Below are 24,632 nucleotides of genomic sequence, written 5' to 3'. Positions count from 1 at the left end.
ATGGCGCTGCTCCCGACTCCTCCTACTCTCTGCTGTAGACAGTGCAGCCCTGCCACCACTAGATAGCGCTGCACCCGGCTCCTCATACACTCTGCTGTAGACAGTTCAGCACTGCCACCACTAGATGGCGCTGCACCCGGCTCCTCATACACTCTGCTGTAGACAGTGCAGCCCTGCTACCACTAGATGACGCTGCACCCGGCTCCTCATACACTCAGCTGTAGACAGTGCAGCCCTGCCACCACTAGATGGCGCTGCACCCGGCTCCTCATACACTCAGCTGTAGACAGTTCAGCACTGCCACCACTAGATGGCGCTGCTCCTGACTCCTCATACTCTCTGCTGTAGACAATTCAGCACTGCCACCACTAGATGGCGCTGCTCCCGACTCCTCATACTCTCTGCTGTAGACAGTTCAGCACTGACACCACTAGATGGTGCTGCTCCCGACTCCTCATACTCTCTGATGTAGACAGTGCAGCCCTGCCACCACTAGATGGCGCTGCACCCGGCTCCACATACACTCAGCTGTAGACAGTTCAGCCCTGCCACCACTAGATGGCGCTGCACCCGGCTCCTCATACACTCAGCTGTAGACAGTGCAGCCCTTCCACCACTAGATGGCGCTGCACCCGTCTACTCATACACTCAGCTGTAGACAGTTCAGTACTGCCAACACTAGATGGCGCTGCTCCCGAATCCTCATACTCTCTGCTGTAGACAGTGCAGCCCTGCCACCACTAGATGGCGCTGCACCCGGCTCCTCATACACTCAGCTGTAGACAGTTCAGCACTGCCACCACTAGATGGCGCTGCTCCCGGCTCCTCATACACTTGTGGCACCCCAGGGGTCTGGTTTCCACAGTAACAGCAATGTTATGTCTGAGAGCAGGTGGGAGGTCTCTTGGTCAGGAATCCTATGCATGCCACACCTCCTGCCCAGTCCTGGGAGGGGAAGAACTTCCCCTATATAAACCTGGGGCTGAGGCAGGGTTAGAGAGTTCAGGGGGAGAGTTCAGCCAGGAGGGCTGACAGGGAGCTGTGGCTCCGGCTGGGCCCAGCTCCTGGGCCATGCCAGAAGTAGAGACAGAGAAGAGAAGCAGCTATGGGAAGAAACAACAGGAGCTCTGTGGGAGCAGTGTTACAAGGAGTCAGGGGCTGGCAGCTGCAGAGCTCGCCCTGACTTAGAAGATTTCTTACCGGACCCGGAGTCCGAGGCTGTGGGGACTAACTCCTACCCAGCAGCAGAATCCGTCAGGCAGGGGATTTCAGGTCCTCTGGCCAAGAAACCCGAAGGCACGGTCACACGCATGGGACCAGCACCGCCGTCGTGGAGCGGAAGCTACTAGAAGGCCCCGAGTCACCGGCCATACGGGTGAGCACCACACGGTACACTCAGGGACGTGGGCTACTTATACCCGCCTCTAGCAAGGTAGCCAGAAGAGTACAGTTAGTTTGGGAGGCCTACAACTCCGCCTGGCCAGGGGAGATCCCATCTGCTCAAGGACTGACCAGGCCCCAATCGCTAGCCAGTACTCCGGGAGGGTCTATCTTTGTCACCAGTAAAGACCCTGAATCACACCGCATCGTCTCTGAGTGATTCCTGCTACCCCCATCATCCACGTCGGCTGCCCTGAGGCCATACCCCTCCCGTTGGGGGTTATACTATCACGCTGCACAATCCTACCACCGGCCTCAGCGGTCTGCCCTGCAGCAGCAGCTCCTTAGCTGTACTCAACGGGTGGCGTAGTCGTCCAACATCTACCGCTGATACATCGCCGCTCAGTTTGACTCCCTGGGCACGGACCGGGTCACCGCCACGAGACTACAACCCTCAACAGATCCTGCTCCGGGTAAGCTCCCGTGCGCGCGATGCCGCGCGTCGAAGGCCCAGGGGTGCGTCACACTCAGCTGTAGAGAGTTCAGCTCTGCCACCACTAGATGGTGCTGCTCCCAGCTCCTCATACAATCAGCTGTAGACAGTTCAGCACTGCCACCACTAGATGGCGCTGCTCCGAGCTCCTCATACACTCTGCTGTATACACTTCAGCACTGCCACCACTAGATGCCGCTGCACCCGGCTCCCCATACACTCAGCTGTAGACAGTTCAGCACTGCCACCACTAGATGGCGCTGCTCCCGGCTCCTCATACACTCTACTGTAGACAGTGCAGCCCTGCCACCACTAGATGGCGCTGCACCCGGCTCCTCATACACTCATATGTAGACAGTTCAGCACTGCCACCACTAGATGGCGCTGCTCCCGACTCCTCATACTCTCTGCTGTAGACAGTGCAGCCCTGCCACCACTAGATGGCGCTGCTCCCGTCTCCTCATACACTCAGCTGTAGACAGTGCAGCACTACCACCACTAGATGGCGCTGCACCCGGCTCCTCATGCACTCAGCTGTAGACAGTTCAGCACTGCCACCACTAGATGGCGCTGCTCCCGACTCCTCATACTCTCCGCTGTAGACAGTTCAGCACTGACACCACTAGATGGCGCTGCACCCGGCTCCTCATACACTCAGCTGTAGACAGGTCAGCACTGCCACCACTAGATGGCTCTGCTCCCGACTCCTCATACTCTCCACTGTAGACAGTTCAGCTCTGCCATCACTAGATGGCGCTGCTCCCGGCTCCTCATACTCTCTGCTGTAGACAGTTCAGCACTGTCACCACTAGATGGCGCTGCTCCCGGCTCCTCATACTCTCTGCTGTAGACAGTTCAGCACTGCCAGCACTAGATGGCGTTGCACCCAGCTCCTCATACACTCAGCTGTAGACAGTTCAGCTCTGCCACCACTAGATGGCGCTGCTCCCGGCTCCTCTTACACTCAGCTGTAGACAGTTCAGCACTGCCACCACTAGATGGCGCTGCTCCCGGCTCCTCATACATTCAGCTGTAGACAGTTCTGCACGGCCACCACTAGATGGAGCTGCTCCCGGCTCCTCATACACTCAGCTGCAGACAGTTCAGCACTGCTACCACTAGATGGTGGTGCTCCCGGCTCCTCATACACTCAGCTGTAGAAAGTTCAGCACTGCCAGCACTAGATGTCGCTGCACCCAGCTCCTCATACACTCAGCTGTAGACAGTTCAGCATTGCCACCACTAGATGGCGCTGCTCCTGACTCCTCATACTCTCTGCTGTAGACAATTCAGCACTGCCACCACTAGATGGCGCTGCTCCCGACTCCTCATACTCTCTGCTGTAGACAGTTCAGCACTGACACCACTAGATGGCGCTGCTCCCGAATCCTCATACACTCTGCTGTAGACAGTGCAGCCCTGCCACCACTAGATGGCGCTGCACCCGGCTCCACATACACTCAGCTGTAGACAGTTCAGCCCTGCCACCACTAGATGCCGCTGCACCCGGCTCCTCATACACTCAGCTGTAGACAGTGCAGCCCTTCCACCACTAGATGGCGCTGCACCCGGCTACTCATACACTCAGCTGTAGACAGTTCAGTACTGCCAAAACTAGATAGCGCTACTCCCGACTCCTCATACTCTCTGCTGTAGACAGATCAGCACTGCCACCACTAGATGGCGCTGCACCCGGCTCCACATACACTCAGCTGTAGACAGTTCAGCCCTGCCACCACTAGATGGCGCTGCACCAGGCTCCTCATACACTCAGCTGTAGACAGTGCAGCCCTGCCACCACTAGATGGCGCTGCACCCGGCTCCTCATACACTCAGCTGTAGACAGTTCAGCACTGCCACCACTAGATGGCGCTGCTCCCGGCTCCTCATACACTCAGCTGTAGACAGTTCAGCACTGCCACCACTAGATGGCGCTGCTCCCGGCTCCTCATACAATCAGCTGTAGACAGTTCAGCACTGCCACCACTAGATGGCGCTGCTCCCGACTCCTCATACTCTCTGCTGTAGAAAGTGCAGCCCTGCCACCACTAGATGGCGCTGCACCCGGCTCCTCATACACTCAGCTGTAGACAGTTCAGCACTGCCACCACTAGATGGCGCTGCTCCCGGCTCCTCATACACTCAGCTGTAGAGAGTTCAGCTCTGCCACCACTAGATGGTGCTGCTCCCAGCTCCTCATACAATCAGCTGTAGACAGTTCAGCACTGCCACCACTAGATGGCGCTGCTCCGAGCTCCTCATACACTCTGCTGTATACACTTCAGGACTGCCACCACTAGATGGCGCTGCACCCGGCTCCTCATACACTCAGCTGTAGACAGTTCAGCACTTCCACCACTAGATGGCGCTGCTCCCGGCTCCTCATACACTCTACTGTAGACAGTGCAGCCCTGCCACCACTAGATGGCTCTGCACCCGGCTCCTCATACACTCATATGTAGACAGTTCAGCACTGCCACCACTAGATGGCGCTGCTCCCGACTCCTCATACTCTCTGCTGTAGACAGTTCAGCACTGTCACCACTAGATGGCGCTGCTCCCGGCTCCTCATACTCTCTGCTGTAGACAGTTCAGCACTGCCAGCACTAGATGGCATTGCACCAAGCTCCTCATACACTCAGCTGTAGACAGTTCAGCTCTGCCACCACTAGATGGCGCTGCTCCCGGCTCCTCTTACACTCAGCTGTAGAGAGTTCTGCACGGCCACCACTAGATGGAGCTGCTCCCGGCTCCTCATACACTCAGCTGCAGACAGTTCAGCACTGCTACCACTAGATGGTGGTGCTCCCGGCTCCTCATACACTCAGCTGTAGAAAGTTCAGCACTGCCAGCGCTAGATGTCGCTGCACCCAGCTCCTCATACACTCAGCTGTAGACAGTTCAGCACTGCCACCACTAGATGGCGCTGCTCCCGGCTCCTCATACTCTCAGCTGTAGACAGTTCAGCACTGCCACCACTAGATGGCGCTGCTCCCGGCTCCTCATACACTCAGCTGTAGACAGTTCAGCACTGCCACCACTAGATGGCGCTGCTCCCGACTCCTCATACATTCAGCTGTAGACAGTTCAGCACTACCACCACTAGATGGCGCTGCTCCCCGCTCCTCATACACTCAGCTGTAGACAATTCAGCACTGCCACCACTAGATGGCGCTGCTCCCGGCTCCTCAAACTCTCCGCTGTAGACAGTTCAGCACTGACACCACTAGATGGCGCTGCACCCGGCTCCTCATACACTCAGCTGTAGACAGTTCAGCACTGACACCACTAGATGGCGCTGCTCCCGGCTCCTCATACACTCCGCTGTAGACAGTTCAGCACTGTCACCAATAGATGGCGCTGCTCCCGGCTCCTCATACTCTCTGCTGTAGACAGTTCAGCACTGCCATCACTAGATGGCGCAGCACCTGGCTCCTCATACACTCAGCTGTAGACAGTTCAGCACTGCCATCACTAGATGGCGCTGCTCCCAGCTCCTCATACACTCCACTGTAGACAGTTCAGCACTGACACCACTAGATGGCGCTGCTCCCGTCTCCTCATACACTCAGCTGTAGTCAGTTCAGCACTGCCACCACTAGATGGCGCTGCTCCCGATTCCTCATACTCTCTGCTGTAGACAGTTCAGCACTGCCACCACTAGATGGTGCTGCTCCCGGCTCCTCATACACTCCGCTGTAGACAGTTCGGCACTGCCACCACTAGATGGCGCTGCTCCCGGCTCCTCATACTCTCTGCTGTAGACAGTTCAGCACTGCCACCACTAGATGGCGCTGTTCCCGACTCCTCATACACTCAGATGTAGACAGTTCAGCACTGCCACCACTAGATGGCGCTGCTCGCGACTCCTCATACAATCAGCTGTAGACAGTGCAGCGCTGCCACCACTAGATGGCGCTGCTCCCGACTCCTCATACACTCAGCTGTAGACAGTTAACCACTGCCACCACTAGATCGTGCTGCTCCCGACTCCTCATACTCTCTGCTGTAGACAATGCAGCCCTGCCACCACTAGATGGCGCTGCTCCCGGCTCCTCATACACTCAGCTTTAGACAGTTCAGCACTGCCAGCACTCGATGGCGCTGCACCCAGCTCCTCATACACTCAGCTGTAGGCAGTTCAGCACTGCCACCCCAGATGTCGCTGCTCCCGGCTCCTCATACACTCTGCTTTAGACAGTGCAGCCCTGCCACCACTAGATTGTGCTGCTCCCGGCTCCTCATACTCTCTGCTGTAGACAGTTCAGCACTGCCTCCACTAGATAGCGCTGCTCCCGACTCCTCATACACTCAGCTGTAGACAGTTCAGCACTGCCACCACTAGATGGCGCTGCACCCGGCTCCTCATACACTCAGCTGTAGACAGCTCAGAACTGCCACCACTAGATGGCGCTGCTCCCGACTCCTCCTACTCTCTGCTGTAGACAGTGCAGCCCTGCCACCACTAGATAGCGCTGCACCCGGCTCCTCATACACTCAGCTGTAGACACTTCAGCACTGCCACCACTAGATGGCGCTGCTCCTGACTCCTCAAACTCTCTGCTGTAGACAATTCAGCACTGCCACCACAAGATGGCGCTGCTCCCGACTCCTCATACTCTCTGCTGTAGACAGTTCAGCACTGACACCACTAGATGGCGCTGCTCCCGACTCCTCATACTCTCTGCTGTAGACAGTACAGCCCTGCCACCACTAGATGGCGCTGCACCCGGCTCCACATACACTCAGCTGTAGACAGTTCAGCCCTGCCACCACTAGATGGCGCTGCACCCGGCTCCTCATACACTCAGCTGTAGACAGTGCAGCCCTTCCACCACTAGATGGCGCTGCACCCGGCTACTCATACACTCAGCTGTAGACAGTTCAGTACTGCCAACACTAGATGGCGCTGCTCCCGACTCCTCATACTCTCTGCTGTAGACAGATCAGCACTGCCACCACTAGATGGCGCTGCACCCGGCTCCTCGTACTATCAGCTGTAGACAGTTCATGACTGCCACCACTAGATGGCGCTGTTCCCGACTCCTCATACACTCAGCTGTAGACAGTTCAGCACTGCCACCACTAGATGGCGCTGCTCCCGACTCCTCATACAATCAGCTGTAGACAGTGCAGCGCTGCCACCACTAGATGGCGCTGCTCCCGACTCCTCATACACTCAGCTGTAGACAGTTAACCACTGCCACCACTCGATCGTGCTGCTCCCGACTACTCATACTCTCTGCTGTAGACAATGCAGCCCTGCCACCACTAGATGGCGCTGCTCCCGGCTCCTCATACACTCAGCTTTAGACAGTTCAGCACTGCCAGCACTCGATGGCGCTGCACCCAGCTCCTCATACACTCAGCTGTAGGCAGTTCAGCACTGCCACCCCAGATGTCGCTGCTCCCGGCTCCTCATACACTCTGCTTTAGACAGTGCAGCCCTGCCACCACTAGATTGCGCTGCTCCCGGCTCCTCATACTCTCTGCTGTAGACAGTTCAGCACTGCCTCCACTAGATAGCGCTGCTCCCGACTCCTCATACACTCAGCTGTAGACAGTTCAGCACTGCCACCACTAGATGGCGCTGCACCCGGCTCCTCATACACTCAGCTGTAGACAGCTCAGAACTGCCACCACTAGATGGCGCTGCTCCCGACTCCTTCTACTCTCTGCTGTAGACAGTGCAGCCCTCCCACCACTAGATAGCGCTGCACCCGGCTCCTCATACACTCTGCTGTAGACAGTTCAGCACTGCCACCACTAGATGGCGCTGCACCCGGCTCCTCATACACTCTGCTGTAGACAGTGCAGCCCTGCCACCACTAGATGACGCTGCACCCGGTTTCTCATACACTCAGCTGTAGACAGTTCAGCACTGCCACCACTAGATGGCGCTGCTCCTGACTCCTCATACTCTCTGCTGTAGACAATTCAGCACTGCCACCACTAGATGGCGCTGCTCCCGACTCCTCATACTCTCTGCTGTAGACAGTTCAGCACTGACACCACTAGATGGCGCTGCTCCCGACTCCTCATACTCTCTGCTGTAGACAGTGCAGCCCTGCCACCACTAGATGGCGCTGCACCTGGCTCCACATACACTCAGCTGTAGACAGTTCAGCCCTGCCACCACTAGATGGCGCTGCACCCGGCTCCTCATACACTCAGCTGTAGACAGTGCAGCCCTTCCACCACTAGATGGCGCTGCACCCGGCTACTCATACACTCAGCTGTAGACAGTTCAGTACTGCCAACACTAGATGGCGCTGCTCCCGACTCCTCATACTCTCTGCTGTAGACAGATCAGCACTGCCACCACTAGATGGCGCTGCACCCGGCTCCACATACACTCAGCTGTAGACAGTTCAGCACTGCCACCACTAGATGGCGCTGCTCCCGGCTCCTCATACAATCAGCTGTAGACAGTTCAGCGCTGCCACCACTAGATGGCGCTGCTCCCGACTCCTCATACTCTCTGCTGTAGACAGTGCAGCCCTGCCAGCACTAGATGGCGCTGCACCTGGCTCCTCATACACTCAGCTGTAGACAGTTCAGCACTGCCACCACTAGATGGCGCTGCTCCCGGCTCCTCATACACTCAGCTGTAGAGAGTTCAGCTCTGCCACCACTAGATGGTGCTGCTCCCAGCTCCTCATACAATCAGCTGTAGACAGTTCAGCACTGCCACCACTAGATGGCGCTGCTCCGAGCTCCTCATACACTCTGCTGTATACACTTCAGCACTGCCACCACTAGATGGCGCTGCACCCGGCTCCTCATACACTCAGCTGTAGACAGTTCAGCATTGCCACCACTAGATGGCGCTGCTCCCGGCTCCTCATACACTCTACTGTAGACAGTGCAGCCCTGCCACCACTAGATGACGCTGCACCCAGCTTCTCATACACTCATATGTAGACAGTTCAGCACTGCCACCACTAGATGGCGCTGCTCCCGACTCCTCATACTCTCTGCTGTAGACAGTGCAGCCCTGCCACCACTAGATGGCGCTGCTCCCGTCTCCTCATACACTCAGCTGTAGACAGTGCAGCACTACCACCACTAGATGGCGCTGCACCCGGCTCCTCATACACTCAGCTGTAGACAGTTCAGCACTGCCACCACTAGATGGCGCTGCTCCCGGCTCCTCATACTCTCTTCTGTAGACAGTTCAGCACTGCCAGCACTAGATGGCGTTGCACCCAGCTCCTCATACACTCAGCTGTAGACAGTTCAGCTCTGCCACCACTAGATGGCGCTGCTTCCGGCTCCTCTTACACTCAGCTGTAGACAGTTCAGCACTGCCACCACTAGATGGCGCTGCTCCCGGCTCCTCATACTCTCAGCTGTAGACAGTTCAGCACTGCCAGCACTAGATGGCGCTGCACCCAGCTCCTCATACACTCAGCTGTAGACAGTTCAGCTCTGCCACCACTAGATGGCGCTGCTCCCGACTCCTCATACACTCAGCTGTAGACAGTTCAGCGCTGCCACCACTAGATGGCGCTGCTCCCGGCTCCTCATACTCTCTGCTGTAGACAGTTCAGCACTGCCACCACTAGATGGCGTTGCTCCCGACTCCTCATACACTCAGCTGTAGACAGTTCAGCACTGCCACCACTAGATGGCGCTGCTCCCGGCTCCTCATACTCTCAGCTGTAGACAGTTCAGCACTGCCACCACTAGATGGCGCTGCTCCCGGCTCCTCATACACTCAGCTGTAGACAGTTCAGCACTGCCACCACTAGATGGCGCTGCTCCCGACTCCTCATACATTCAGCTGTAGACAGTTCAGCGCTGCCACCATTAGATGGCGATGCTCCCCGCTCCTCATACACTCAGCTGTAGACAATTCAGCACTGCCACCACTAGATGGCGCTGCTCCCGACTCCTCATACTCTCCGCTATAGACAGTTCAGCACTGACACCACTAGATGGCGCTGCACCCGGCTCCTCATACACTCAGCTGTAGACAGTTCAGCACTGCCACCACTAGATGGCGCTGCTCCCGACTCCTCATACATTCAGCTGTAGACAGTTCAGCACTGCCACCACTAGATGGCGCTGCTCCCCGCTCCTCATACACTCAGCTGTAGACAATTCAGCACTGCCACCACTAGATGGCGCTGCTCCCGACTCCTCATACTCTCCGCTATAGACAGTTCAGCACTGACACCACTAGATGGCGCTACACCCGGCTCCTCATACACTCAGATGTAGACAGTTCAGCACTGACACCACTAGATGGCGCTGCTCCCGGCTCCTCATACACTCCGCTGTAGACAGTTCAGCACTGTCACCACTAGATGGCGCTGCTCCCGGCTCCTCATACTCTCTGCTGTAGGCAGTTCAGCACTGCCATCACTAGATGGCGCTGCACCTGGCTCCTCATACACTAAGCTGTAGACAGTTCAGCACTGCCATCACTAGATGGCGCTGCTCCCGGCTCCTCATACACTCCACTGTACACAGTTCAGCACTGACACCACTAGATGGCGCTGCTCCCGTCTCCTCATACACTCAGCTGTAGACAGTTCAGCACTGCCACCACTAGATGGCGCTGCTCCCGGCTCCTCATACACTCCGCTGTAGAAAGTTCAGCACTGCCACCACTAGATGGCGCTGCTCCCGGCTCCTCATACTCTCTGCTGTAGACAGTTCAGCACTGCCACCACTAGATGGCGCAGCTCACGGCTCCTCATACTCTCAGCTGTAGACAGTTCGGCACTGCCACCACTAGATGGCGCTGTTCCCGACTCCTCATACACTCAGCTGTAGACAGTTCAGCACTGCCACTACTAGATGGCGCTGCTCCCGACTCCTCATACGATCAGCTGTAGACAGTGCAGCGCTGCCACCACTAGATGGCGCTTCTCCCGACTCCTCATACACTCAGCTGTAGACAGTTAACCACTGCCACCACTAGATCGTGCTGCTCCCGACTTCTCATACTCTCTGCTGTAGACAATGCAGCCCTGCCACCACTAGATGGCGCTGCTCCCGGCTCCTCATACACTCAGCTGTAGACAGTTCAGCACTGCCAGCACTCGATGGCGCTGGCCCAGCTCCTCATACACTCAGCTGTAGGCAGTTCAGCACTGCCACCCCAGATGTCGCTGCTCCCGGCTCCTCATACACTCTGCTGTAGACAGTGCAGCCCTGTCACCACTAGATTTCGCTGCTCCCGGCTCCTCATACTCTCTGCTGTAGACAGTTCAGCACTGCCACCACTAGATGGCGCTGCTCCCGGCTCATCATACACTCTACTGTAGACAGTGCAGCCTTGCCACCACCAGATGGCGCTGCACCCGGCTCCTCATACACTCATATGTAGACAGTTCAGCACTGCCACCACTAGATGGCGCTGCTCCCGAGTCCTCATACTCTCTGCTGTAGACAGTGCAGCCCTGCCACCACTAGATGGCCCTGCTCCCGTCTCCTCATACACTCAGCTGTAGACAGTGCAGCACTACCACCACTAGATGGCGCTGCACCCGGCTCCTCATACACTCAGCTGTAGACAGTTCAGCACTGCCACCACTAGATGGCGCTGCTCCCGACTCCTCAAACTCTCCGCTGTAGACAGTTCAGCACTGACACCACTAGATGGCGCTGCACCCGGCTCCTCATACACTCAGCTGTAGACAGTTCAGCACTGCCACCACTAGATGGCGCTGCTCCCGACTCCTCATACTCTCCACTGTAGACTGTTCAGCTCTGCCGTCACTAGATGGCGCTGTTCCCGGCTCCTCATACTCTCTGCTGTAGACAGTTCAGCATTGTCACCACTAGATGGCGCTGCTCCCGGCTCCTCATACTCTCTGCTGTAGACAGTTCAGCACTGCCACCAATAGACGGCGCTGCTCCCGGCTCCGCATACACTCCGCTGTAGACAGTTCAGCACTGCCACCACTAGATGGCGCTGCTCCCGTCTCCTCATACTCTCAGCTGTAGACAGTTCAGCACTGCCAGCACTAGATGGCGCTGCACCCAGCTCCTCATACGCTCAGCTGTAGACAGTTCAGCTCTGCCACCACTAGATGGCGCTGCTCCCGGCTCCTCATACACTCAGCTGTAGACAGTTCAGCGCTGCCACCACTAGATGGCGCTGCTCCCGGCTCCTCATGCACTCAGCTGTAGACAGTTCAGCACTGACACCACTAGATGGCGCTGCTCCCGACTCCTCATACTCTCCGCTGTAGACAGTTCAGCACTGCCAGCACTAGATGGCGCTGCACACAGCTCCTCATACACTCAGCTGTAGACAGTTCAGCACTGCCACCACTAGATGGCGCTGCTCCCGACTCCTCATACACTCAGCTGTAGACAGTTCAGCACTGCCACCACTAGATGGCGCTGCTCCCGGCTCCCCATACTCTCAGCTGTAGACAGTTCAGCACTGCCACCACTAGATGGCGCTGCTCCTGACTCCTCATACTCTCCGCTATAGACAGTTCAGCACTGACACCACTAGATGGCGCTGCACCCGGCTCCTCATACACTCAGCTGTAGACAGTTCAGCACTGCCACCACTAGATGGCGCTGCTCCGACTCCTCATACATTAAGCTGTAGACAGTTCAGCACTACCACCACTAGATGGCGCTGCTCCCCTCTCCTCATACAATCAGCTGTAGACAATTCAGCACTGCCACCACTAGATGGCGCTGCTCCCGACTCCTCATACTCTCCGCTATAGACAGTTCAGCACTGACACCACTAGATGGCGCTACACCCGGCTCCTCATACACTCAGCTGTAGACAGTTCAGCACTGACACCACTAGATGGCGCTGCTCCCGGCTCCTCATACACTCCGCTGTAGACAGTTCAGCACTGCCACCACTAGATGTCGCTGCTCCCGGCTCCTCATACTCTCTGCTGTAGACAGTTCAGCACTGCCACCACTAGATGGCGCTGCTCACGGCTCCTCATACTCTCAGCTGTAGACAGTTTGGCACTGCCACCACTAGATGGCGCTGTTCCCGACTCCTCATACACTCAGCTGTAGACAGTTCAGCACTGCCACCACTAGATGGCGCTGCTCCCGACTCCTCATACAATCAGCTGTAGACATTGCAGCGCTGCCACCACTAGATGGCGCTTCTCCCGACTCCTCATACACTCAGCTGTAGACAGTTAACCACTGCCACCACTAGATCGTGCTGCTCCCGACTCCTCATACTCTCTGCTGTAGACAATGCAGCCCTGCCACCACTAGATGTCGCTGCTCCCGTCTCCTCATACACTCTGCTGTAGACAGTGCAGCCCTGCCACCACTAGATTGCGCTGCTCCCGGCTCCTCATATTCTCTGCTTTAGACAGTTCAGCACTGCCTCCACTAGATAGCGCTGCTCCCGACTCCTCATACACTCAGCTGTAGACAGTTCAGCACTGCCACCACTAGATGGCGCTGCTCCCGGCTCCTCATACAATCAGCTGTAGACAGTTCAGCACTGCCACCACTAGATGGCGCTGCTCCCGGCTCCTCCTACTCTCTGCTGTAGACAGTGCAACCCTGCCACCACTAGATGGCGCTGCACCCGGCTCCTCATACACTCAGCTGTAGACAGTTCAGCACTGCCACCACTAGATGGCGCTGCTCCCGCCTCCTCATGCACTCAGCTGTAGAGAGTTCAGCTCTGCCACCACTAGATGGTGCTGCTCCCAGCTCCTCATACAATCAGCTGTAGACAGTTCAGCACTGCCACCACTAGATGGCGCTGCTCCGAGCTCCTCATACACTCTGCTGTATACACTTCAGCACTTCCACCGCTAGATGGCGCTGCACCCGGCTCCTCATACACTCAGCTGTAGACAGTTCAGCACTGCCACCACTAGATGGCGCTGCTCTCGGCTCCTCATACATTCTACTGTAGACAGTGCAGCCCTGCCACCACTAGATGGCGCTGCACCCGGCTCCTCATACTCTCATATGTAGACAGTTCAGCACTGCCACCACTAGATGGCGCTGCTCCCGACTCCTCATACTCTCTGCTGTAGACAGTGCTGCCCTGCCACCACTAGATGGCGCTGCTCCCGTCTCCTCATACACTCAGCTGTAGACAGTGCAGCACTACCACCACTAGATGGCGCTGCACCCGGCTCCTCATACACTCAGCTGTAGACAGTTCAGCACTGCCGCCACTAGATGGCGCTGCTCCCAACTCCTCATACTCTCCGCTGTAGACAGTTCAGCACTGACACCACTAGATGGCGCTGCACCCGGCTCCTCATACACTCAGCTGTAGACAGTTCAGCACTGCCACCACTAGATGGCGCTGCTCCCGACTCCTCATACTCTCCACTGTAGACAGTTCAGCTCTGCCATCACTAGATGGCGCTGCTCCCGGCTCCTCATACTCTCTGCTGTAGACAATTCAGCACTGTCACCACTAGATGGCGCTGCTCCCGGCTCCTCCTACTCTCTGCTGTAGACAGTTCAGCACTGCCACCACTAGATGGCGTTGCACCCAGCTCCTCATACACTCAGCTGTAGACAGTTCAGCTCTGCCACCACTAGATGGCGCTGCTCCCGGCTCCTCTTACACTCAGCTGTAGACAGTTCAGCACTGCCACCACTAGATGGCACTGCTCCCGGCTCCTCATACACTCAGCTGCAGACAGTTCACCACTGCTACCACTAGATGTCGCTGCACCCAGCTCCTCATACACTCAGCTGTAGACAGTTCAGCACTGCCACCACTAGATGGCGCTGCTCCCGACTCCTCATACTCTCCGCTGTAGACAGTTCAGCACTGACACCACTAGATGGCGCTGCACCCGGCTCCACATACACTCAGCTGTAGACAATTCAGCACTGCCACCAATAGATGGCGCAGCTCCCGGCTGCTCATACACTCCACTGTAGACAGTTCAGCACTGCCACCACTAGATGGCGCTGCTCCCGGCTCCTCATACTCTCTGCTGTAGACAGTTCAGCACTGCCAGCACTAGATGGCGCTGCACCCAGCTCCTCATACACTCAGCTGTAGTCAGTTCAGCTCTGCCACCACTAGATGGCGCTGCTCCCGGCTCCTCATACACTCAGCTGTAGACAGTTCAGCGCTGCCACCACTAGATGGCGCTGCTCCCGGCTCCTCATACACTCAGCTGTAGACAGTTCAGCACTGACACCACTAGATGGCGCTGCTCCCGACTCCTCATGCTCTCCGCTGTAGACAGTTCAACACTGCCACCACTAGATGGCGCTGCACCCGGCTTCTCATACACTCAGCTGTAGACAGTTCAGCACTACCACCACTAGATGGCGCTGCTCCCGGCTCCTCATACTCTCTGCTGTAGACAGTTCAGCACTGCCACCACTAGATGGCGATGCACCCAGCTCCTCATACACTCAGCTGTAGACAGTTCAGCACTACCACCACTAGATGGCGCTGCTCCCGGCTCCTCATACTCTCTGCTGTAGACAGTTCATCACTGCCACCACTAGATGGCGCTGCTCCCGGCTCCTCATACACTTCGCTGTAGACAGTTCAGCACTGCCAGCACTAGATGGCGCTGCTCCCGGCTCCTCATACACTCCGCTGTAGACAGTTCAGCACTGCCAGCACTAGATGGCGCTGCTCCCGGCTCCTCATACACTCCGCTGTAGACAGTTCATCACTGCCACCACTAGATGGCGCTGCTCCCGTCTCCTCATACACTCTGCTGTAGACAGTGCAGCCCTGCCACCACTAGATGGCGCTGCACCTGGCTCCTCATACTCTCTGCTGTAGACAGTGCAGCCCTGCCACCACTAGATGGGGCTGCTCCCGGCTCCTCATACACTCCGCTGTAGACAGTTAATCAAAGCCACCACTAGATGGCGCTGCTCCCGGCTCCTCATACACTCTGCTGTAGACAGTGCAGCCCTGCCACCACTAGATGGCGCTGCACCTGGCTCCTCATACTCTCTGCTGTAGACAGTGCAGCCCTGCCACCACTAGATGGCGATGCTCCCGACTCCTCATACTCTCTGCTGTAGACAGTTCAGCACTGCCACCACTAGATGGCGCTGCTCCCGGCTCCTCATACACTCCGCTGTAGACAGTTCAGCACTGCCACCACTAGATGGAGCTGCTCCTGGCTCCTCATTATCTCTGCTGTAGACAGTTCAGCACTGACACCACTAGATGGCGCTGCTCCCGGCTCCCCTTACTCTCCGCTGTAGGCAGTTCAGCACTGCCACCACTAGATGGCGCTGTTCCCGGCTCCTCATACACTCAGCTGTAGACAGTTCAGCACTGCCTCCACTAGATGGCGCTGCTCCCGGCTCCTCATACACTCCGCTGTAGACAGTTCAGCACTGCCACCACTTGATGGCGCTTCTCCAGGCTCCTCATACACTCCGCTGTAGACAGTTCAGCACTGCCACCACTAGATGGAGCTGCTCCTGATTCCTCATACTCTCCCCTGTAGACAGTGCAGCCCTGCCACCACCAGATGGCGCTGCTCCCGGCTCCTCATATATCCTCATATACTCTGCTGTATACACTTCAGCACTGCCACCAGTAGATGGCGCTGCACCCGGCTCCTCATACACTCAGCTGTAGACAGTTCAGCACTGCCACCACTAGATGGCGCTGCTCCCGGCTCCTCATACACTCCACTGTAGACAGTTCAGCACTGACACCACTAGATGGCGCTGCTCCCGGCTCCTCATACTCTCTGATGTAGACAGTTCAGCACTGGCACCACTAGATGGCGCTGCTCGCGTCTCCTCATACTCTCTGCTGTAGACAGTTCAGCACTGCCACCACTAGATGATGCTGCTCCCGGCTCCTCATACATTCAGCTGTACACAGTTCAGCACTGCCACCACTAGATGGCGCTGTTCCTGGCTCCTCATACTCTCTGCTGTAGACAGTTCAGCACTGCCACCACTAGATGACGCTGCTCCCGGCTCCTCATACACTCAGCTGTAGACAATTCAGCACTGCCACCACTAGATGATGCTGCTCCCGGCTCCTCATACATTCAGCTGTAGTCAGTTCAGCACTGCCACCACTAGATGGCGCTGCTCCTGGTTCCTCATACTCTCAGCTGTAGACAGTTCAGCACTGCCACCACTAGATGGCGCTGCTCCCGGCTCCAAATACACTCAGCTGTAGACAGTTCAGCGCTGCCACCAATAGATGGCGCTGCTTCCGGCTCCTCATACACTCAGCTGTAGACAGTTCAGCACTGCCACCACTAGATGGCGCTGCTCCCGCCTCCTCATACTCTCAGCTGTAGACAGTTCAACACTGCCACCACTAGATGGCGCTGCACCCAGCTCCTCATACACTCAGCTGTAGACAGTTCAGCTCTGCCACCACTAGATGGCGCTGCTCCCGGCTCCTCATACACTCAGCTGTAGACAGTTCAGCGCTGCCACCACTAGATGGGGCTGCTCCCGACTCCTCATACTCTCCGCTGTAGAGAGTTCAGCACTGACACCACTAGATGGCGCTGCTCCCGACTGCTCATACACTCAGCTGTAGACAGTTCAGCACTGCCACCACTATATGGCGCTGCTCCCGGCTCCTCATAATCTCAGCTGTAGACAGTTCAGCACTGCCACCACTAGATGGCACTGCACCCAGCTCCTCATACACTCAGCTGTAGACAGTTCAGCACTGACAGCACTAGATGGCGCTGCACCCAGCTCCTCATACACTCCGCTGTAGACAGTTAATCAAAGCCACCACTAGATGGCGCTGCTCCCGGCTCCTCATACACTCTGCTGTAGACAGTGCAGCCCTGCCACCACTAGATGGCGCTGCACCTGGCTCCTCATACTCTCTGCTGTAGACAGTGCAGCCCTGCCACCACTAGATGGCGATGCTCCCGACTCCTCATACTCTCTGCTGTAGACAGTTCAGCACTGCCACCACTAGATGGCGCTGCTCCCGGCTCCTCATACACTCCGCTGTAGACAGTTCAGCACTGCCACCACTAGATGGAGCTGCTCCTGGCTCCTCATTATCTCTGCTGTAGACAGTTCAGCACTGACACCACTAGATGGCGCTGCTCCCGGCTCCCCTTACTCTCCGCTGTAGGCAGTTCAGCACTGCCACCACTAGATGGCGCTGTTCCCGGCTCCTCATACACTCAGCTGTAGACAGTTCAGCACTGCCTCCACTAGATGGCGCTGCTCCCGGCTCCTCATACACTCCGCTGTAGACAGTTCAGCACTGCCACCGCTTGATGGCGCTTCTCCAGGCTCCTCATACACTCCGCTGTAGACAGTTCAGCACTGCCACCACTAGATGGAGCTGCTCCTGATTCCTCATACTCTCCCCTGTAGACAGTGCAGCCCTGCCACCACCAGATGGCGCTGCTCCCGGCTCCTCATATATCCTCATATACTCTGCTGTATACACTTCAGCACTGCCACCAGTAGATGGCGCTGCACCCGGCTCCTCATACACTCAGCTGTAGACAGTTCAGCACTGCCACCACTAGATGGCGCTGCTCCCGGCTCCTCATACACTCCACTGTAGACAGTTCAGCACTGACACCACTAGATGGCGCTGCTCCCGGCTCCTCATACTCTCTGATGTAGACAGTTCAGCACTGGCACCACTAGATGGCGCTGCTCGCGTCTCCTCATACTCTCTGCTGTAGACAGTTCAGCACTGCCACCACTAGATGATGCTGCTCCCGGCTCCTCATACATTCAGCTGTACACAGTTCAGCACTGCCACCACTAGATGGCGCTGTTCCTGGCTCCTCATACTCTCTGCTGTAGACAGTTCAGCACTGCCACCACTAGATGACGCTGCTCCCGGCTCCTCATACACTCAGCTGTAGACAATTCAGCACTGCCACCACTAGATGATGCTGCTCCCGGCTCCTCATACATTCAGCTGTAGTCAGTTCAGCACTGCCACCACTAGATGGCGCTGCTCCTGGTTCCTCATACTCTCAGCTGTAGACAGTTCAGCACTGCCACCACTAGATGGCGCTGCTCCCGGCTCCAAATACACTCAGCTGTAGACAGTTCAGCGCTGCCACCAATAGATGGCGCTGCTTCCGGCTCCTCATACACTCAGCTGTAGACAGTTCAGCACTGCCACCACTAGATGGCGCTGCTCCCGCCTCCTCATACTCTCAGCTGTAGACAGTTCAACACTGCCACCACTAGATGGCGCTGCACCCAGCTCCTCATACACTCAGCTGTAGACAGTTCAGCTCTGCCACCACTAGATGGCGCTGCTCCCGGCTCCTCATACACTCAGCTGTAGACAGTTCAGCGCTGCCACCACTAGATGGGGCTGCTCCCGACTCCTCATACTCTCCGCTGTAGAGAGTTCAGCACTGACACCACTAGATGGCGCTGCTCCCGACTGCTCATACACTCAGCTGTAGACAGTTCAGCACTGCCACCACTATATGGCGCTGCTCCCGGCTCCTCATAATCTCAGCTGTAGACAGTTCAGCACTGCCACCACTAGATGGCACTGCACCCAGCTCCTCATACACTCAGCTGTAGACAGTTCAGCACTGACAGCACTAGATGGCGCTGCACCCAGCTCCTCATACACTCAGCTGTAGACAGTTCAGCACTGCCACCTCTAGATGGCGCTACTCCCGACTCCTCATACATTCAGCTGTAGACAGATCAGCACTGCCACCACTAGATGGCGCTGCACCCGGCTCCTCATACACTCAGCTGTAGACAGTTCAGCACTGCCACCACTAGATGGCGCTGCTCCCGGCTCCTCATACTCTCTGCTGTAGACAGTTCAGCACTGCCAGCACTAGATGGCGCTGCACCCAGCTCCTCATACACTCAGCTGTAGACAGTTCAGCACTGCCACCATTAGATCGCGCTGCTCCCGACTCCTCATACACTCAGCTGTAGACAGTTCAGCACTGCCACCACTAGATGGCGCTGCTCCTGGCTCCTCATACTCTCAGCTGTAGACAGTTCAGCACTGCCACCACTAGATGGCGCTGCTCCCGACTCCTCATACACTCAGCTGTAGATAGTTCAGCACTGCCAGCACTGGATGGCGCTGCTCCCGTCTCCTCATACACTCCGCTGTAGACAGTTCAGCACTGTCACCACTAGATGGCGCTGCTCCCGGCTCCTCATACTCTCTGCTGTAGACAGTTCAGCACTGCCATCACTAGATGGCGCTGCACCCGGCTCCTCATACACTCAGCTGTAGACAGTTCAGCACTGCCACCACTAGATGGCGCTGCTCCCGGCTCCTCATACTCTCTGCTGTAGACAGTTCATCACTGCCACCACTAGATGGCGCTGCTCCCGGCTCCTCATACACTTCGCTGTAGACAGTTCAGCACTGCCAGCACTAGATGGCGCTGCTCCCGGCTCCTCATACACTCCGCTGTAGACAGTTCAGCACTGCCAGCACTAGATGGCGCTGCTCCCGGCTCCTCATACACTCCGCTGTAGACAGTTCATCACTGCCACCACTAGATGGCGCTGCTCCCGTCTCCTCATGCACTCTGCTGTAGACAGTGCAGCCCTGCCACCACTAGATGGCGCTGCACCTGGCTCCTTATACTCTCTGCTGTAGACAGTGCAGCCCTGCCACCACTAGATGGCGCTGCTCCCGGCTCCTCATACACTCCGCTGTAGACAGTTAATCAAAGCCACCACTAGATGGCGCTGCTCCCGGCTCCTCATACACTCTGCTGTAGACAGTGCAGCCCTGCCACCACTAGATGGCGCTGCACCTGGCTCCTCATACTCTCTGCTGTAGACAGTGCAGCCCTGCCACCACTAGATGGCGATGCTCCCGACTCCTCATACTCTCTGCTGTAGACAGTTCAGCACTGCCACCACTAGATGGCGCTGCTCCCGGCTCCTCATACACTCCGCTGTAGACAGTTCAGCACTGCCACCACTAGATGGAGCTGCTCCTGGCTCCTCATTATCTCTGCTGTAGACAGTTCAGCACTGACACCACTAGATGGCGCTGCCCCCGCCTCCTCATACACTCACTGTAGACAGTGCAGCACTGCCACCACTAGATGGAGCTGCTCCTGGCTCCTCATACAATCACTGTAGACAGTTCAGCACTGACACCACTAGATGGCGCTGCTCCCGGCTCCCCTTACTCTCCGCTGTAGGCAGTTCAGCACTGCCACCACTAGATGGCGCTGTTCCCGGCTCCTCATACACTCAGCTGTAGACAGTTCAGCACTGCCTCCACTAGATGGCGCTGCTCCCGGCTCCTCATACACTCCGCTGTAGACAGTTCAGCACTGCCACCACTTGATGGCACTTCTCCAGGCTCCTCATACACTCCGCTGTAGACAGTTCAGCACTGCCACCACTAGATGGAGCTGCTCCTGATTCCTCATACTCTCCCCTGTAGACAGTGCAGCCCTGCCACCACCAGATGGCGCTGCTCCCGGCTCCTCATATATCCTCATATACTCTGCTGTATACACTTCAGCACTGCCACCAGTAGATGGCGCTGCACCCGGCTCCTCATACACTCAGCTGTAGACAGTTCAGCACTGCCACCACTAGATGGCGCTGCTCCCGGCTCCTCATACACTCCACTGTAGACAGTTCAGCACTGACACCACTAGATGGCGCTGCTCCCGGCTCCTCATACTCTCTGATGTAGACAGTTCAGCACTGGCACCACTAGATGGCGCTGCTCGCGTCTCCTCATACTCTCTGCTGTAGACAGTTCAGCACTGCCACCACTAGATGATGCTGCTCCCGGCTCCTCATACATTCAGCTGTAGACAGTTCAGCACTGCCACCACTAGATGGCGCTGTTCCTGGCTCCTCATACTCTCTGCTGTAGACAGTTCAGCACTGCCACCACTAGATGGCGCTGCTCCCGGCTCCACATACACTCAGCTGTAGACAGTTCAGCGCTGCCACCAATAGATGGCGCTGCTTCCGGCTCCTCATACACTCAGCTGTAGACAGTTCAGCACTGCCACCACTAGATGGCGCTGCTCCCGGCTCCTCATACTCTCAGCTGTAGACAGTTCAACACTGCCACCACTAGATGGCGCTGCACCCAGCTCCTCATACACTCAGCTGTAGACAGTTCAGCTCTGCCACCACTAGATGGCGCTGCTCCCGGCTCCTCATACACTCAGCTGTAGACAGTTCAGCGCTGCCACCACTAGATGGGGCTGCTCCCGACTCCTCATACTCTCCGCTGTAGAGAGTTCAGCACTGACACCACTAGATGGCGCTGCTCCCGACTGCTCATACTCTCAGCTGTAGACAGTTCAACACTGCCACCACTAGATGGCGCTGCACCCAGCTCCTCATACACTCCGCTGTAGACAGTTCATCACTGCCACCACTAGATGGCGCTGCTCCCGTCTCCTCATACACTCTGCTGTAGACAGTGCAGCCCTGCCACCACTAGATGGCGCTGCACCTGGCTCCTTATACTCTCTGCTGTAGACAGTGCAGCCCTGCCACCACTAGATGGCGCTGCTCCCGGCTCCTCATACACTCCGCTGTAGACAGTTAGTCAAAGCCACCACTAGATGGCGCTGCTCCCGGCTCCTCATACACTCTGCTGTAGACAGTGCAGCCCTGCCACCACTAGATGGCGCTGCACCTGGCTCCTCATACTCTCTGCTGTAGACAGTGCAGCCCTGCCACCACTAGATGGCGATGCTCCCGACTCCTCATACTCTCTGCTGTAGACAGTTCAGCACTGCCACCACTAGATGGCGCTGCTCCCGGCTCCTCATACACTCCGCTGTAGACAGTTCAGCACTGCCACCACTAGATGGAGCTGCTCCTGGCTCCTCATTATCTCTGCTGTAGACAGTTCAGCACTGACACCACTAGATGGCGCTGCCCCCGCCTCCTCATACACTCACTGTAGACAGTGCAGCACTGCCACCACTAGATGGAGCTGCTCCTGGCTCCTCATACAATCACTGTAGACAGTTCAGCACTGACACCACTAGATGGCGCTGCTCCCGGCTCCCCTTACTCTCCGCTGTAGGCAGTTCAGCACTGCCACCACTAGATGGCGCTGTTCCCGGCTCCTCATACACTCAGCTGTAGACAGTTCAGCACTGCCTCCACTAGATGGCGCTGCTCCCGGCTCCTCATACACTCCGCTGTAGACAGTTCAGCACTGCCACCACTTGATGGCACTTCTCCAGGCTCCTCATACACTCCGCTGTAGACAGTTCAGCACTGCCACCACTAGATGGAGCTGCTCCTGATTCCTCATACTCTCCCCTGTAGACAGTGCAGCCCTGCCACCACCAGATGGCGCTGCTCCCGGCTCCTCATATATCCTCATATACTCTGCTGTATACACTTCAGCACTGCCACCAGTAGATGGCGCTGCACCCGGCTCCTCATACACTCAGCTGTAGACAGTTCAGCACTGCCACCACTAGATGGCGCTGCTCCCGGCTCCTCATACACTCCACTGTAGACAGTTCAGCACTGACACCACTAGATGGCGCTGCTCCCGGCTCCTCATACTCTCTGATGTAGACAGTTCAGCACTGGCACCACTAGATGGCGCTGCTCGCGTCTCCTCATACTCTCTGCTGTAGACAGTTCAGCACTGCCACCACTAGATGATGCTGCTCCCGGCTCCTCATACATTCAGCTGTAGACAGTTCAGCACTGCCACCACTAGATGGCGCTGTTCCTGGCTCCTCATACTCTCTGCTGTAGACAGTTCAGCACTGCCACCACTAGATGACGCTGCTCCCGGCTCCTCATACACTCAGCTGTAGACAATTCAGCACTGCCACCACTAGATGATGCTGCTCCCGGCTCCTCATACATTCAGCTGTAGTCAGTTCAGCACTGCCACCACTAGATGGCGCTGCTCCTGGTTCCTCATACTCTCAGCTGTAGACAGTTCAGCACTGCCACCACTAGATGGCGCTGCTCCCGGCTCCACATACACTCAGCTGTAGACAGTTCAGCGCTGCCACCAATAGATGGCGCTGCTTCCGGCTCCTCATACACTCAGCTGTAGACAGTTCAGCACTGCCACCACTAGATGGCGCTGCTCCCGGCTCCTCATACTCTCAGCTGTAGACAGTTCAACACTGCCACCACTAGATGGCGCTGCACCCAGCTCCTCATACACTCAGCTGTAGACAGTTCAGCTCTGCCACCACTAGATGGCGCTGCTCCCGGCTCCTCATACACTCAGCTGTAGACAGTTCAGCGCTGCCACCACTAGATGGGGCTGCTCCCGACTCCTCATACTCTCCGCTGTAGAGAGTTCAGCACTGACACCACTAGATGGCGCTGCTCCCGACTGCTCATACACTCAGCTGTAGACAGTTCAGCACTGCCACCACTAGATGGCGCTGCTCCCGGCTCCTCATAATCTCAGCTGTAGACAGTTCAGCACTGCCACCACTAGATGGCACTGCAGCCAGCTCCTCATACACTCAGCTGTAGACAGTTCAGCACTGACAGCACTAGATGGCGCTGCACCCAGCTCCTCATACACTCAGCTGTAGACAGTTCAGCACTGCCACCTCTAGATGGCGCTACTCCCGACTCCTCATACATTCAGCTGTAGACAGTTCAGCACTGCCACCACTAGATGGCGCTGCACCCGGCTCCTCATACACTCAGCTGTAGACAGTTCAGCACTGTCACCACTAGATGGCGCTGCTCCCGGCTCCTCATACTCTCTGCTGTAGACAGTTCAGCACTGCCATCACTAGATGGCGCTGCACCCGGCTCCTCATACACTCAGCTGTAGACAGTTCAGCACTGCCACCACTAGATGGCGCTGCTCCCGGCTCCTCATACACTC

Source organism: Phyllobates terribilis, unplaced genomic scaffold (genome assembly GCF_046119375.1).
Source record: "Phyllobates terribilis strain yellow unplaced genomic scaffold, ASM4611937v1 Scaffold_1__5_contigs__length_1240528914, whole genome shotgun sequence".
NCBI lineage: Eukaryota > Metazoa > Chordata > Amphibia > Anura > Dendrobatidae > Phyllobates > Phyllobates terribilis.
Note: the sequence above shows the minus strand (reverse complement) of the source record.